This window comes from Podarcis muralis, chromosome 11 (assembly GCF_964188315.1).
Source record: "Podarcis muralis chromosome 11, rPodMur119.hap1.1, whole genome shotgun sequence".
Taxonomy (NCBI): Eukaryota; Metazoa; Chordata; class Lepidosauria; order Squamata; family Lacertidae; genus Podarcis; species Podarcis muralis.
This window is the reverse complement of record NC_135665.1, coordinates 10,987,728-11,003,420: the sequence shown is the minus strand read 5'-3', so window position 1 is coordinate 11,003,420 and position 15,693 is coordinate 10,987,728. Positions and strand designations below refer to the sequence as shown.

At 42.3% G+C, this 15,693-nt stretch overlaps 1 long non-coding RNA gene across 1 annotated transcript in view; it reads left to right on the top strand.

Annotated features, from left to right (window-relative positions):
- Positions 1-465: 465 nt before the first annotated feature.
- The window catches only part of LOC114606784 (uncharacterized), a 30,173-nt gene continuing 14,945 nt past the window's right edge, over positions 466-15,693 (top strand). Inside the window, exons 1-2 of the long non-coding RNA XR_013394618.1 lie at positions 466-686; positions 7,070-7,183. This is a non-coding gene — a long non-coding RNA (uncharacterized LOC114606784). The remainder of the gene's footprint in view (positions 687-7,069; positions 7,184-15,693) is intronic.

The following is a 15,693-nucleotide window of genomic DNA, read 5'->3' as shown; positions in this document are numbered from 1 at the left end:
ATCTAAGGTAAATGTAAAGGTTAAGGTACCCCTGACTGTTAGGTCCAGTTGCAGATGACTCTGGGGTTGCGGCGCGCATCTCGCTTTACTGGCCGAGGGAGCCGGCATACAGCTCATGTGGCCAGCACGACTAAGCCACTTCTGGCAAACCAGAGCAGCACATGGAAATGCCGTTTACCTTCCCACCGGAGCGGTACCTATTTATCTACTTGCACTTTGACGTGCTTTCGAACTGGTAGGTTGGCAGGAGCAGGGACCGAGCAACTGGAGCTCACCCCGTTGCGGGGATTCGAACCGCCGACCTTCTGATCGGCAAATCCTAGGCTCTGTGGTTTAACCCACAGTGCCACCCACGTCCCTAACACACATCTAGGGTTGTCATATTTCAAAAAGTGAAAATCTGGACAGAAGAGTTGAGCATTTTTTGGCCAAAGTTATTTAACTTTTTTTTTTTTTTTGCAGAATCACAAAGAAATTGGTTGGTTTTTGAGCTATTTCTGAGGGAAATTGGCAAAAACGGCACTCCCGGACATTCCACCGAATTCCGCCCGGACACTGCTTGAGGCTGCAGGATTCCAGATAGGTCCAGAAAATTCCGGACGTATGGCAACCCTACGCACATCCCTAGCAAGCGCACGTCATAACTCCAACAAAAGATCCTAAATCTCTCAGCTGGCTACACACAGGTGAGTCCAGGTACACACCCATAACAGCATCTCATGAAATCTGGCATGATGTAGCACATCACGGTACCTCTGGAACATTTGTGTTGGGAAGGAATCGGCTAGCATGATTGGAAGAACCCGCATGGGAAGTTGTGCAGGAGGCAGAGAGAGTGGGAGAAGGAGTTTGCCGTAGTGATATAATAATGAGTTGACCAAAACTGCCACAGTTAAATAGTCAAGCTCTTTTCACAATGTTAGGGCAGGTGGAAATCCTAGCAGGCAGCTCGCCATAAAACCTATGGAAAGCTAGTCAGCACCAGGATTAGCTTCCTTCCTTGAATAATTGCCTAAGGTGATCAAAGACAACTTTCAGGACTCATCCTGTGAAGTTATGTTTTGTAAATTCTAATGATCAGGTCTTAACAGCAATTACCATATGAATACACAACTTTACCTATGAATGCCTCTTGATTAGTTTCTAGTATGCACCTCTTGTTCAAAGAATCAGGGTAGTGAAAGAATAATAAAGCTTTTTCTTTCTTTCAGTGTATGGTTATACTTGCTATGTTAATCCCTGTCTTTATTGACTCTAAGGGCAATCATAGTAATTCAGATTAAAATAACAGCTCTGTCTTTAAAAACTCATGGGGCAGGGGGAATGTAGTAGCTGGTTCTTTTACCATTTTTAGCCATCCTAGCAGCATTGAAATGATGGTTAACAAGCATATCCCTTAATCTGCACTATGACTGTGGCCTGTGGACACAAATCTTCTAGAAATCTAAGGTACTTACAGGCACAGTGACATACCTGTTTCCCTCAGTGACATCGAATCATCAAATTGTAGAGTTGGAAGGGATCCCAAGGGTTATTTAATCCAACCCCCTGCAATGTAGGAATCTCAGCTAAAGCATCCATGAGAAATGATCATACAACATCTCCTTAGAAACCTCCAAGGAAGGAAAGTCCACCATCTTCCAGTGGAGTCCACTCCACTGTCAGACAGCTCTTACTGCCAGAAATTTCTTCCTGGTGTTTAGTTGGAATCTCCTTTCTTGTGACTCAAGAGACGTTAGATGTTGGGGTAGGCCAGGCATAGGCAAACTCGGCCCTCCAGATGTTTTGGGACTACAACTCCCATCATCCCTGACCACTGGTCCTGTTAGCTAGGGATGATGGAGGGCCAAGTTTGCCTATGCCTGGTGTAGGCTCATCCCAAACTCCCTTCTCCACTCATCCCAAACTCCCTTCTCCACTCATCCCAAACTCCCTTCTCCACTCATTTTCTTCCTTCAAAGCCCCCAGACAAACCACCTTGCCTAGACTTCTCCCACTGCTCCCATGTTCTCCCTTAAGGCTCACCTCGACTGAGCCTCTTTGAAACTGGTTTAGATCATGGCTGTCACTCAGGAAAAGTTGGCTACATGCTGAACTTGCAGACAGGGGGATGTTTCTCTGCATCCGTGTGGTTCCTCAACACATGGAGGATCCACTCTTCTCACTGCTAAGATGTGTCCCATCCTGTTCCCAGTACTGGCTGGCCTTCGCTTCCATGGACCCTTCACAATCTTTGTTCCCTGCAAAACCGGGGTTCCCCAGCTGTGCTTGGTTGGGGTCTTTCCACACACACCCAACCCTTCCTGAGTTCCATTTTTCTATGCAGAGCTTGGTTTAAGACTAGCAAAACAACAACAAACAAACCTATGGTCACGTAAAGCATACTCAACAAACACACGAGACGTAACCGGCTGTGTTCTTAGATAAATAAGGTATACTATTCATGTATCAATCATAAATTTCAACAGAAGTAACTCATAAAGTTCAAGAAACGAACAAAGCAGAAGACCCAGTGGATCAGATCATTCTCTAATCAGTTCATGCATAAGGTCCATCCGCGTAATGGTGTCTATTCCACCTGTCTGTTCATAAGGTCCAAGCAATCCACATTCAAGGTTGTTACAGTTCCACAGAGTCCTTTCACAGAGTCCTTTCACAAGGATTTCCGGAATATTGGCCTTGTTTCTCCATCCTGGGCTTCATCAGTAGTTAAAGCTCATACGTGATATTACAGGACAGTGGATCTTATGGGATAGTTTGCCACATAGGGCAGCATTTCTGCAGGCCCTTTCTCCCCACAACCTCCATATCCCACAGCGACTAGGATTCACTAGCTGGTCTCTCTTGGGGCCTTCCATCTAACCAGACTCTTGCTCCCTGCTTCCCTCCTTTCTTAGCCGCCCAGAGTGGTTGGGGAAACACAGCCAGATGGGCAGGGTATAAATAATAAATAATTGTTGTTGTTGTTGTTGTTGTTGTTGTTGTTGTTGTTGTTGTTGTTTTGCTCTCATGCCCCACATGTCAGAAACACCAACCCACCCTTAGACACCCTGCTTGGATCTGTAGAGTTATTACAAAACAAATTTAAATTCAAACGTATCATTCACCTTCACAGTTTAGGATTCTCAGAATCCCTTGACTTCCCACCTCCCTTCCCTGTTTTCAATTATCAGTCCCTTTTTCTTTCAGCTTATCTTATTTTTTCTAATTGTTAGAAATATGATTATCTATTTTTTCCCATTGTATTTTGTACTTTACAAGCATTACTCTAATCAAGGTTTTTAGTTGTTTACCGTGTTCTCTTAAATATATTATAGATTTCTCCCATTCCTTGAAATTCTTCCTGGTCTTTGATTTCCCCAGTCAATTTCGGCATAATCCATCATCATCTTCATCATCTCTGGTTGAAATTTTGTCTTCTTTTCTTTTTTGGGCCAGTAGTATCCAGGCTGCTGTCGTCAGAAAAGACGCAAAGTCTTTTCTTCTATCACGGAATCTTTGAACCTAAAATGCCTAATGAAAAAGCATCTTTCCCCCCCACAAATGTTATTTTGAACATTTGCTTCAATTCATTATAAATCATTTCCTAGAATGCTTTAGTTATCTTGCAAGTCCACCACATATGGTAGAATGTGCCTTCTTTCTCTTTACATTTCCAGCAAACAATAGAAGCAGTTCTATACAGCTTTGCTTATTTTACTGGTGTTAAAATATATGTATAAAATCTATACATCATTTTCATATAGTTTTCCTTCAACGCACAGCACACTGTAAATTTTGTCTTCCTTCCATACTTTTCCCCAAGACATAGATTGAATATTATGCCCAATATCTTGTCCCATTTTATCATTACTGATTTGACTTCTTCATCTTTCGTATGCCATTCTAGCAACAATTTATACATTCTAGATAATAACTTCACATTATTTTCCAGTAATTCCTTTTCAAACTCTGAAATTTCTATACTAAATCCTTTTTTTATCATCTGCTTTAAACACTTTTACTTGATGATATTGCATCCAATCTGTGACTGTCTTATATCTTCAATGCTTTTTAATTTCAATTGTTGTTCTCTTTAGTGAGCAACTCTTTATATGTTGCCCACTCACCTTTCACATTAACCTTTTTTAAGGATATTGCTTCTATTGGGGAAAACCACCATAGTGTTTTCTGTTCTAACAAGTTTTTATATTTTCCCCATACACCATAAATTGCTTTTCTTACCAGATGGTTCAAGAGTCCTTTATGCACTTTTGTCATTTCATACCATAAATATGCATGCCACCCAAATCTATTACCATGACCCTTGAGGTATAAAATATCTGTATTTTTTTAAGTTATCCCATTCCCATTTTCTTTTTCAATGAATGAATGGGAAAGAGGATATTTAGATCCTAAACCAGAGACGTCAATATATAATCCTCTAAACTGAAGAGAGAGGAAATCAAGTTCCCAATGGCATAATCCCAAATGTTCATAAATAAATCAAATATTAAACTATTGACCTGTCAAAAATAAGTAAATACAACTTGTCACTAAAACTGGCATTTTTACTGTAAGACTGAAAAGTAACCAGCATAACACTGATTCTCCCTCGTCCCTAAAAGGGATCAGGACTACTAGCATCTGCTCTGAGTAAGTTGGTAGAAGGCATGATTAAATAGAGAACAGAATTATAAGCATAAAGAAGAGCAAGTCTAAGGAAGACTTGGGATGATCCGACGAGGAAAAGTCCTGCTTCATGACATTCTTTGGATTGGAGAAGTCATCATCGCTTAGATAAGTAACTGGTTAAAGAACAGGAAGCTGAAGGTAATAGTAAGTAGGCAGATCTTGCAACGCAGGCAAGTAAATAGCAGGATCTCTCAGAAATTTCTAACAGAACAACCAATTCTTATTCTTCTTCTGCGATCACTCGTAGCCGAGTAAGATTGTCTTCCATAAACATGGTTTTAACAATGAGTCTGTAAGTGACTGTGCAGGCCAATTCTGGATCCACATGTCCTTCCATAGCGGGGACATTGGTTTCTGGGCAGAAGGTGATCACCCAAGCATGCCTTCCCCTTAGCATGTTTCTCCCTTTCATTCTGAGTTTGAGTGTCTTCAAAGCCCATGACACCTTTGGTAAAGGCTGCTCTCCAATTGGAGTGCTCGCAGCCAGAGTTTCCCAATTGTTGGTGTTTATGGAGGTAGTGGAGGACAGAGGCGTGCTCTGGTCCATGGGGTCACGAAGAGTCGGACACGACTAAACGACTAAACAACAAATACTACATTTTTAAAAATTTGCTTTGAGACAGGCTTTAAACCTCTTTTGTTGACCACCAACATTACACTTTCCATTTTTAAGTTTGGAATAGAGTAGTTGCTTTGGAAGACGATAATCAGGCATCTGCACAACATGACCAGTTCAACGAAATTGATGTTGAAGAATCATTGCTTTGACACTGGTGATCTTTGCTTTCAGCTTGTTGAAACCCCCTGCACACTTTAAAGAGTTCCAAAAGGATGTGTAATACACCACATGTTCACACACAAAAATCATTCACAGTATGCTAATGAAGCCTAAAGTGGGGGATTAACCAAGAAACAGATGTTGGATCATATTGATTAGTTCAATGAAAATATCAACTCTTGAGAGAGAAATGTGTAATCCTGTAGAGCAGGACATGTTGTGCTGCCAAATTCAACACCTGTCTATGGTCTTCAGCCCAAACTAGGAGGACCCCACCCAAAACACATCCATGGGCACCTATGAGCTAGTGCAGGGTCAACCAGAGGGACTGAGGCTCAGCCAATAGCCTAATTTACCCAATCGGCTGACTCTTATATGCCTCAAAGCGCCTACTCTTATTCTGCAACTCTTCCTTTGTCTTATCCAGCCTCACATTTCCAAGTTCATTTGGTTGATTGCTAGCACCTGCTGGTTAATAGCCTAGCAGATATTACTATTCATCTCAGAGACTGCAGGGGTGCCAACCGGAATAAAACATTTGAGGGTGGCGGCGGGGACGGGACAGGTAAGCTCTGCTCCACTTAATCAATCGCAAGATGTGGCGCACGCACACCATTTGAATGGCAATACTGATCAACTTTGGGAGGCCCAACCCTCTCAATTTTTGGGGGGTGGGGACCGAAGGCACCTCAGTCCCTGGGAGTTGGCTCCTATGTCAGACAGGCAGTGTGGTGTAGTGGTTACCGTGTTGGGCTAGGACCTGTGAGATCAGGGTTCAAGCCGCCACTCAGCCATGAAGCTCACTGTGTGTCATGGGGGCCAGTCAGTCTCTCTGAGCTTAACCAACCTCACACAGTTTTTGTGTGGATAAAATGGGGAGATGGGGACTGTGCTGGGCCTGGGGGTAACCCGTGAAATGCTGTCCAGGTCCAGTCCAGGATCCAAAGGTTCCGCTGGGAGACAGTCGACAGGGCCAATGCAGGACACGAGGCAGGAAACCAGGCAAGGACAGGTACAGGATCTCAGGCAGGATCTAGCATACAGCAATGTTGCTCCCGCAACCCAGGGTGGGGTCCTACAGCCTTCTATCTTTGTCGGGGTAGCGGCCGGTCCTGATCCCCCAGTGACTCACCTCCCTATTTCGCCCGAAGGCAAGCACTCCTCCTGCGAGGACTCAGGTCTCTCCTTCTCTCAGACCTTAGTCTCTGCAGCTCAGGAGATGTTGGGGGGTTTACTAGACCCAGGGGCCGCCTCAGCCTCCCCTGACCAAACAGCTGTAAGTGATGGCCCAGCTGAAGGCAACAAGGTAATCCCCACATCTGGACCCAGGGCAGGCTCAGGCCCCTGACTTGGCCCAGCTGGTGTTTGTTGCAGGGGAACCTTTGCAGACTGGGACTCTTCAGGATCAGGCCCCAGACTTGGTTCAGAGGCAAAGGATCTGGTGCAGACTGAGTCTCCTCTGGTTCCAAGTCCGAGCCCGAGTCCCAGGCCAACACAGGGACCATGCATGCTACTTTGAGGAACTATGGGATATAAAGGCAATATGCTATTACTAATTATCAACTTCAGCTCCTCCACTGTACGCTGCACAAAATGACTTGCACATCACACCAACAGGGCGTTGAGAGTTGTTGGACCCTGCCCTGCCTTCCTTTGATGGCTCTCAAGTGATAAAAGGAGGCAATATCTGTCAGATGAAGAGTAGAGTCCAGAGATTCAAACTGAAGACAGGTGAGTAACAAGCAGTTACCTATTACAGTGGTACCTTGGAAGTAAAATGGAATCCGTTCTGTAAGTCCGTTCAACTTCCAAAACATTCAAAAACCAAGGCGCATCTTCTGATTGGCAGTAGGAAGCTCCCCATCTGTGGAATGCTCTCCCCAGGGAAGCTTGCGAAAAGGTTCCTTTTTAACCAGGCCTTTGGTTGACCTGACTGATATCCTATACCCTTTTAAAACGTGGCTCTTTTTTGGAGGGTGTTATTGGGTTATTTTTTTTTATCTTGATTTTATATATTGAGATCTTTTTTGTGAACCGCCCTGAGACCTCTTGGTATAGGGCGGTATATAAATTCTAATTCTAATAACAATGAAATATACTCGGAGTCGAGTGTGGATTTCATGCTCTTTAATTAGCTCATAGTAGTGAGGAATGAAAGTTCCCCCAAAATATCTGCTTTATATACATTCTTTACACAATGGGCTGCACGTGATTGGCTAATTCCTGGATTCTCCTGTAGTCCCAATCAGGTTGCGGATTCACTTCCACCTGGAGCTGGATTGGGTGGCTCCTGCGGACCAATCAGACTGCTGCATTTGGATCCTATTCAACTCAGTACATAACAAATAATAATAATAATAATAATAATAATAATAATAATAATAATAATAATAATGAGTTGCAGTCCTCCAGATGTGGCTGAACTCCATGTTTGCCATCCCTGTTCAAAAGTAAGCATTACTGAATGAAGTGGTGCTTGCTGATTTCTGAGTACCCGTGCGCAAGATAGGCTACCTGAGAGACTCATTTCAACTGCCATTCTGCAGAAATTTTTCACTGGCGTCCGGGAGGGATCTCTACAGAAAAAACAAGGTGTGCTCTTGTCCCTCACAAAAATACTAAATACAGAATATATTCCATCTTTTCCGGAATGGCTGACTTGATAAAGAACAAGCTAAGCCCTCCTTAATATCTCATGCCACAGTGCGGTCCACACCACCCCCTTCAGAGTTTCGTATTACACTTCTCAGATTTAAAAGCAACCCTAAAGGCCATTACTTAAAATTAAATAATCACTCATTTTTGTAATACCCTTCTGGGCCTCTATCTCTCTGCTTGTTCTACCTCACTTTCCCTTATTAAACCATCCTTTTTCTGTTGCTATCTCCAGGATGATGCAGTTCCTTTCTACTCTCTGTGAACAAAATAATTGCCATCTTTTGGAGTATCACAGAATCTTGCACTATATCTGGGGTGCAAGTATGCAATTACAGAGGAATGTAGCACAACTTTATAGTGTTCTGCTTTTTGCCAGGTGGTCAATGCATTTTTTATTTTTATTTTTAAGGTTCAGCTGCTTTCTGTTGTTTTTGTCACATTTATTTACCCCTTGAAGAAACATTGTTAGCCTCACAAAAATAATGTACAGTGGTACCTTGGTTCTTAAATGCCTTGGTACTCAAACAACTTGGAACCCAAACACTGCAAACCTGGAAGTAAGTGTTCCAGTTTTTGAACTTTCTTTGGAAGCCAAACATGCTCTGTTTTGAGTGTTACGCTTCCACTTTGAGTGCCACACTTCCGTTTTGAGTGTTACGCTGAGGTCTGTCCGTTTTTGCTATTTATTTTGCTTTTTCGTTTTTGCGGCTTTTTCTTTTGTTTTTGTGACTGTGTGGAACCCAGTTCAGCGGCTGATGGATTGATCGTGTGACTGCAGTACATTGTTTATTGCTTCCCTTTTAAGGATCACTGGTCTCGTTAGATTGTAAAATTGAAGTTAAATTGCTGTTTTAGGGATTGTTTTTAAAAGTCTAGAATGGATTAATCCATTTTGCATTACTTTCTATGGGAAAGCGCGGCTTGGTTTTGGAACGCTCTGGTTTTGGAACGGACTTCCGGAATGGATTACGTTTGAGAACCAAGGTACCACTGTAGATGGAGGGATAGCAGCCTGTCCAGGAAGCAAGTTGCTAAGCTTTGTAGCCGAACAGGGATTAACCTGAGTTTCTTATGCACACATTCATATTTGCTGCAGATGCCTCCTGCATCCACAAATTGCTCTGGAAATTTAGTTGTGTTCCTATGATGAGAATACACCAACTCTATAAAAGTCCAGACTACCTGAAAGATTGCTTTCTCCCATAATATGTGCCTTGTATTGAGATCATCCAGAGAGTCCCTTTTCTCTGCCCTGCGAACACTTGACATGGAAATAGAGGCGTTCTTAGTGCCCAGATTTTTGAATTCCCTAAAGAGAGAAGCTGAACTAGCCACTTCATTGATAGCCTTCTGCCAGCAGATAAAACTCTATTTATTTAAATAGTTGTTTGATCTACTGGGCCAAATTTTGTTTGTTTGCTGCTCTGTGGTTTAATATGCATTCATCCTTTTACTTACGTTTTTATCTACTCTTACTTGACTTTTATTGTCACATTGCTTTCATGTTTGTGGACGTTTTAACCAGTCTTAATCTTTCTTACCGTACCATACTATAAATATAAACTCTGTTAACAGGAGCGAATAACAGCAAAGGCATTGTGGCAGTGCTTCTGTAATCATTGACAAAATAGCTGTGCAAAGGAGGCCCGGTCTGGAATGCTCTTCGCAGATACTCAAATATAGGAGATAATAAACCAATTAGATGCCCACTATTGTTTGTTTTCGGTAGTTTGCCATTACATGGCACTGTAACAAACTGATTAAGGTCATTCCCGGAGCAAGTTGCAACACAGTTAGGATGTTTGCAGAAGCGATACAATGGAGGCGATCCTCTGTACCTTACTTAAAGGGATGTGGAGGATTTTTTTCTGAGTAAACGTACATAAGATCAGTCTGCAACAAAGGCTTTGAAAAATCTGCAGTGGCTCATTTATTTGCTTTTACTATTTTTTTCAGGGCCAGTGCTATCATTAGGGCAGCTAGAGTGCTCAACTCAGAGGAATTCAGTATGCTACAGATTAGTTTTTGTTATATTTTATAAATTTCTGATAACGTTTTACTTTCATATTTGGAAGAATTTTATCATTTTAAAGCCATTCATAAATTGGAATTGGTTTTTTATGTATACACGAAATAGACCGTAGAGTTGATTGGAGGTTTTGCTATACACACATAAAAGGTGAAAATCCACTTAATTTTAAGTCTTACAGGTACCGGTACATCTAAATCTTATTTAGAAAATGGATTCATTTTTCTTTTTCTACAATTTTTATTAAATTTCCTGTTTTACAATTTAAAATAATCATTTAAACATCCTTACAGCATCAGTGACTTCCCTTCTTCTCTTTCCATGGTTCATTTTGCATAACATAAATCCCTGCATATTTTATATAAACCATTCAGTATTCCATTATTACATCCTTCAAAACTTATTTACACTGTTGAATTTATCTTAATGCTGCCCACGTTTTCAAATATACACAATTTTCCTCCATATATTCAATAAACGTTTTCCAGTCTTCTCTAAATGTATATTCTTCTTGTTCTCTTATTCTGAAAGTTAGGTCCACAAGCTGCACATATTCCATCAGTTTAAGTTGCCATTCTTCTTTAGTTGGGACTTTGCTCATTTTCCATTTTTGGGCTAACAAAACACTAGCTGCAGTAGTGGCATACATAAATAACCTTTTTTGACAACTGGGAATTTCCATCTGACTTATCCCCAGCAAAAAGGACTCTGGGTTTTTTGGGAAAGTACTTTTAAACCTTTTTTTCGATTCATTAAAAAAAAATTTCCAGTGAGCTATGGCTGGTAAAAAATTAACACCTGGAGCCCAGTACCAGGCAGAAAACAAAGCAAAGAGGGACTTTTCCTGAAATACCTTTGCACACAGAAAGCAACTGAACAACAAGAATATGACGAGGCTCTTATCTTGTCGAAAGTAGCAGTAAGGGAACTGAATGTGGTGCTCCTACTACAAATGATATAAATTTTGAGACAGAAGTCTCACAAATTGAAGGTATCTCTAGAAAACACACAGACGAAAAAGATGTCACGAAAAAGTTAGAGTACTGCAAAAGATTGTGCCTGACTTGAATTACTGTGAAGGTGCTAACTACTGCAGTGATAATTTACAGTTTATAATACAGTGGTGCCTCGCAAGACGAAAAGAATCCGTTCCGCGATTCTCTTCGTCTAGCAGTTTTTTCGTCTTGCGAAGCAACCCCATTAGCGGCTAAGCGGATTAGCGCTATTAGCGATTTAGCGCTATTAGCGGCTTAGCGGGCTTAGCGGCTAAGCTGTTAAAAGGCTATTAATGGCTTAGCGACTTTGAAAAAGGGGGGGGGAGCGGAAAAAAATGGCGAGACTCGCAAGACGTTTTCGTCTTGCGAAGCAAGCCCATAGGGAAATTCGTCTTGCAAAGCGCCTCCGCAACGGAAAACCCTTTCGTCTTGCGGGTTTTTCGTCTTGTGAGGCATTCGTCTTGCGGGGCACCACTGTATAACATGGACCACAGCAGGTTGTATCACATGTGTTGTAAACAAAATCTGCCTTTTTTTCCTTATGGGATATTCAAGAGCCCGTATAGAGTCCTAATGTGGGTTCCCTGTTGGTAGGAGAAAATAACAGAGGCCAACCGGCCAATAGAGGCCAATAACAGAGATCAAGCCTGATCTTTATTAAAGCTGTTGCAACAGGGTGCTCCCCTCACACGCAGGAGGACCCACAACAAAGGTGTGGCTGCCCTTATATAGACATTTTAAATTGCCTTCCCTGGAGCTCAAGACCACCTCTCCATACATCACACATACATCACAGAAGGGGCATAACCCAAGACCACCCCCCACAAACATCATACCTACATCACAGAAAAGGTAGTCTACAACAGAAATTTGAATGTTGTTTTTTCCCCTGTCCGCCAGGTTATCTGACAATGCCTTATCTGATTGCCTTTCCTGGTAGTCTGTCACCCTTTAAGATTGTGATTTCCCACTTCCTGAGACAATGGGAAAGTTCCCTCACCCCCTCCCTCCTTGCAGAGAAAACATTTGGTCAGTTTGGGAGTCAAAATGGTTTCAGGGAGTCAAAATGGTTTCAGGAAGGTCTTCCTGTGCTGCTCCAGACATTGGCACATTTATGAACATTTATTATATAGATATATGACCTTAAAATTCTATTACACATGCTTTCCCCAAAGACAAAAAATAATAATTTCCCCCTATATAGTACAAAAGGAGACTAGCAAATGGTGAAGAAGTACGCAATCAATGGTTGATATATTCAGCCTCAAAATAAGTTTTCTTTAAAAATAAAAAAGTTGCAAGAAACATGTTCAGAAGAGTAGGATAATATTGGAGCAATTTTGTCTTCACATGAGAGGAATACTAACCATTTAGAAAACCAACTGGGGGGAAAGTGGAATTGTGCTTATCTAAAGGAAAAACAGATGAGATGTCTGAGCCTGAGGTTATCATAAGAGAACATTTCTTGGGATTTGTTCCACTAAAGGAGAATGCAGGTGCCTTTATGAAACTCTTTTTCGACAGCTTGAGCAGATGGAATTAGCATTTGAGAACCTGTATGCTCAAGGTTATAATAAGGGGAGTAAACATGGCAGGCCAAAAAAAAAGGGGGGGGGGTGTGAAGAAAACAGTGTCACGGACAACCACACGCGCCAGCCTTCCCTTGAACGTGGGGAATCGTGGTCTGCCAGGAGGTATGACAAATTTAGAAAATGATTCCTGTTTTTCTAAGGATCACAAATATTTTGAGAGAATTTTAAAGAATCAAAGCAGTGTTTGCACTGCTGCATTCTTACTGTGACGGAACTGTTATAAGAATTTTAAGGTCTTAGATATATAATAAATGTTCATAAATGTACCAAGCAAACACATGCATAAATATATAAACCACATGTCTGAAGCAGCACAGGAAGACAGTCCTGAAACCATTTTAACTAAGCAAATGTTTCTCTGCAAGGAGGGGTAAAGATAAAGGACCATTAGGTCCAGTCGTGACTCACTCTGGGGTTGTGGCACTCATCTCGCTCTACTGGCCAAGGGAGCGGCGTATAGCTTCCGGGTCATGTGGCCAGCAGGACTAAGCCGCTTCTGGCGAACCAGAGCAGCACATGGAAATGCCGTCTACCTTCCCGCCAGAGCAGTACCTATTTATCTACTTGCACTTTGACGTGCTTTCGAACTGCTAGGTTGGCAGGAGTAGGGACCGAGCAACGAGAGCTCACCCCATCGCGGGGATTCGAACCGCCGACCTTCTGATCGTCAAGTCCTGGGCTCTGTGGTTTAACCCACAGTGAAAAAGCCTTCCTTATTACAGGCATTGGGTAATCATCATCTCAAAGGAATGGCCGGACTACCAGGAAAGGCAGACAGGAAAAACAACAACATTCAAATTTCTGTTGTAGACCGCCTTTTCTGTGATGTAGGTATGATGTTTGTGGGGGGTGGTCTTGGGTTACACACCTTCTGTGATGTATGTGTGATGTATGGAGGGGTGGTCTTGAGCTCCAGGGCAGGGAATTTAAAAGGTCTGTATAAGGGCAGGCACACCTTGGTTCTGGGTCCTCCTCCTTTCCTGCGTGTAAGGGGAGCACCCTGTTGCAACAGCTTTAATAAAGATCAGGCTTACTAGCTGCTTTGGTTCTCAATATTCTCAGGTTGGCCTCTGTATTTTCTGCTACCAATAGGGAACCCACGTAATGACTCTATACGGGCTCTTGGATACCCCATAAGGGGAAAAGGGCAGATTTTGTTTACAACAGAAGTCACTCTTCAAAAAAGTGGAAGTGAAATAGGATGATCTTGTGCTGACACCACTCTTGACTGATTAGTTCTCTTGCCACATTTGCCTGCCGTTCAGCACAGTATAAAGATTCCACAGGGACTTGCACAATTCTAGAAGACGTGATGTCTTGGGCACCTCTGAGCTTGATATAACAAGCAAGACCCTAGTTTTATCCTATACCAAGTGAGGAAGGATAGTGGACAGCGGGCTGTTAAAGGAATTATATATATAATTTTTATTTAAATTTTTTGTTTTACAATTTAAAATACTCATTTTACATCCTTAAGATACCAATGACTTCCCTTCTTCTCTTTCCATGGTTCATTTTACATATCATAAATCCCTGTATATTTTACAAAAGCTACCATTCATTATTCCAGTCTTGCATTCATCAAAACTTGTTGACACTGTTGAATTTACCTTAATGCTGCCAGCGTTTTCAGCTATACACAATTATTTCCCATATATTCAATAAATGTTTTCCAATCTTCATTAACCGTATGTTCTTCTTGTTCTCTTATTCTATATGTCAGGTCTGCAAGCTGTGCATATTCTGTCAATTTAAGTTGCCATTCTTCTTTGGTTGGGACCTCGCTCGTTTTCCATTTTTTGGCTAATAAAACATGGGCCACAGTAGTAGCATACATAAATAACCTTTTTTCTGAAACCTGGGAAATCAGTCTAAATTATTCCCAACAGAAAGCACTCTGGTTTTTTGGGGAAAGTACTTTTAAACATTTTTTTCAATTCATTATGAACCATTTCCCAATACAGTCGTACCTTGGAAGTCAAACGGATTACATTCCGGAAGTCCATTCGACTTCCAAAACGTCCATAAGCTCCTGCAGCCAATCAGAAGCCCCGTCCGACTTCCAAAAATAGTCTGCAAACCAGAACAGTCACTTCCGGGTTTGTGGTGTTTGGGAGCCAAAATGTTCAAGAACTAAGCTGTTCGAAAACCAAGGTACGACTGTACTCTTTTACCCTTTACAAGTCCAAGGGAGCTGGTGAAGGAATTAGGCATGGAGTAGCGGCAGGTGCATTGCTTTGGAACTGTTAAAATTGTATACAATGGTGCCTCAGGTTACATACGCTTCAGGTTACAGACTCCGCTAACCTAGAAATAGTGCTTCAGGTTAAGAACTATGCTTCAGGATGAGAACAGAAATCATGCTCCAGTGGTGCGGCGGCAGCAGGAAGCCCCATTAGCTAAAGTGGTGCTTCAGGTTAAGAACAGTTTCAGGTTAAGAACAGACCTCCGGAACGAATTAAGTACTTAAGCCGAGGTACCACTGTACAGTGGTACCTCTGGTTGCGAACGGGATCTGTTCTGGAGCCCCGTTTGCAACCTGAAAGGAACACAACCCGCATCTGCGCACGTGTGGGTCACAATTCGCCGCTTCTGCACATGCGCGTGACCTCATTTTGCACATCTGCGCATGCGCAAGTGGCGAAACCCGGAAGTAACCCTTTCCGGTACTTCTGGGTCACTGCGGGATGCAACCTGAAAAAATGTATCATGAAGCAAACGTAACAAGAGGTATGACTGTACAGGATTTGTCGGTTGCAATATGGCAACTTTATGCAAAGGGGAAAACAGCAGTCTTCTGGCATAAGTCAGAGGTGGATTTAGGGAATTGCAATCACACTGGGCGGGACGCGGGTGGTGTTGTGGGTTAAACCACAGAGCCTAGGACTTGCTGATCAGAAGGTCGGCGGTTCGAATCCTTGTGACAGGGTGAGCTCCCGTTGCTCGGTCCCTGCTCCTGCCAACCTA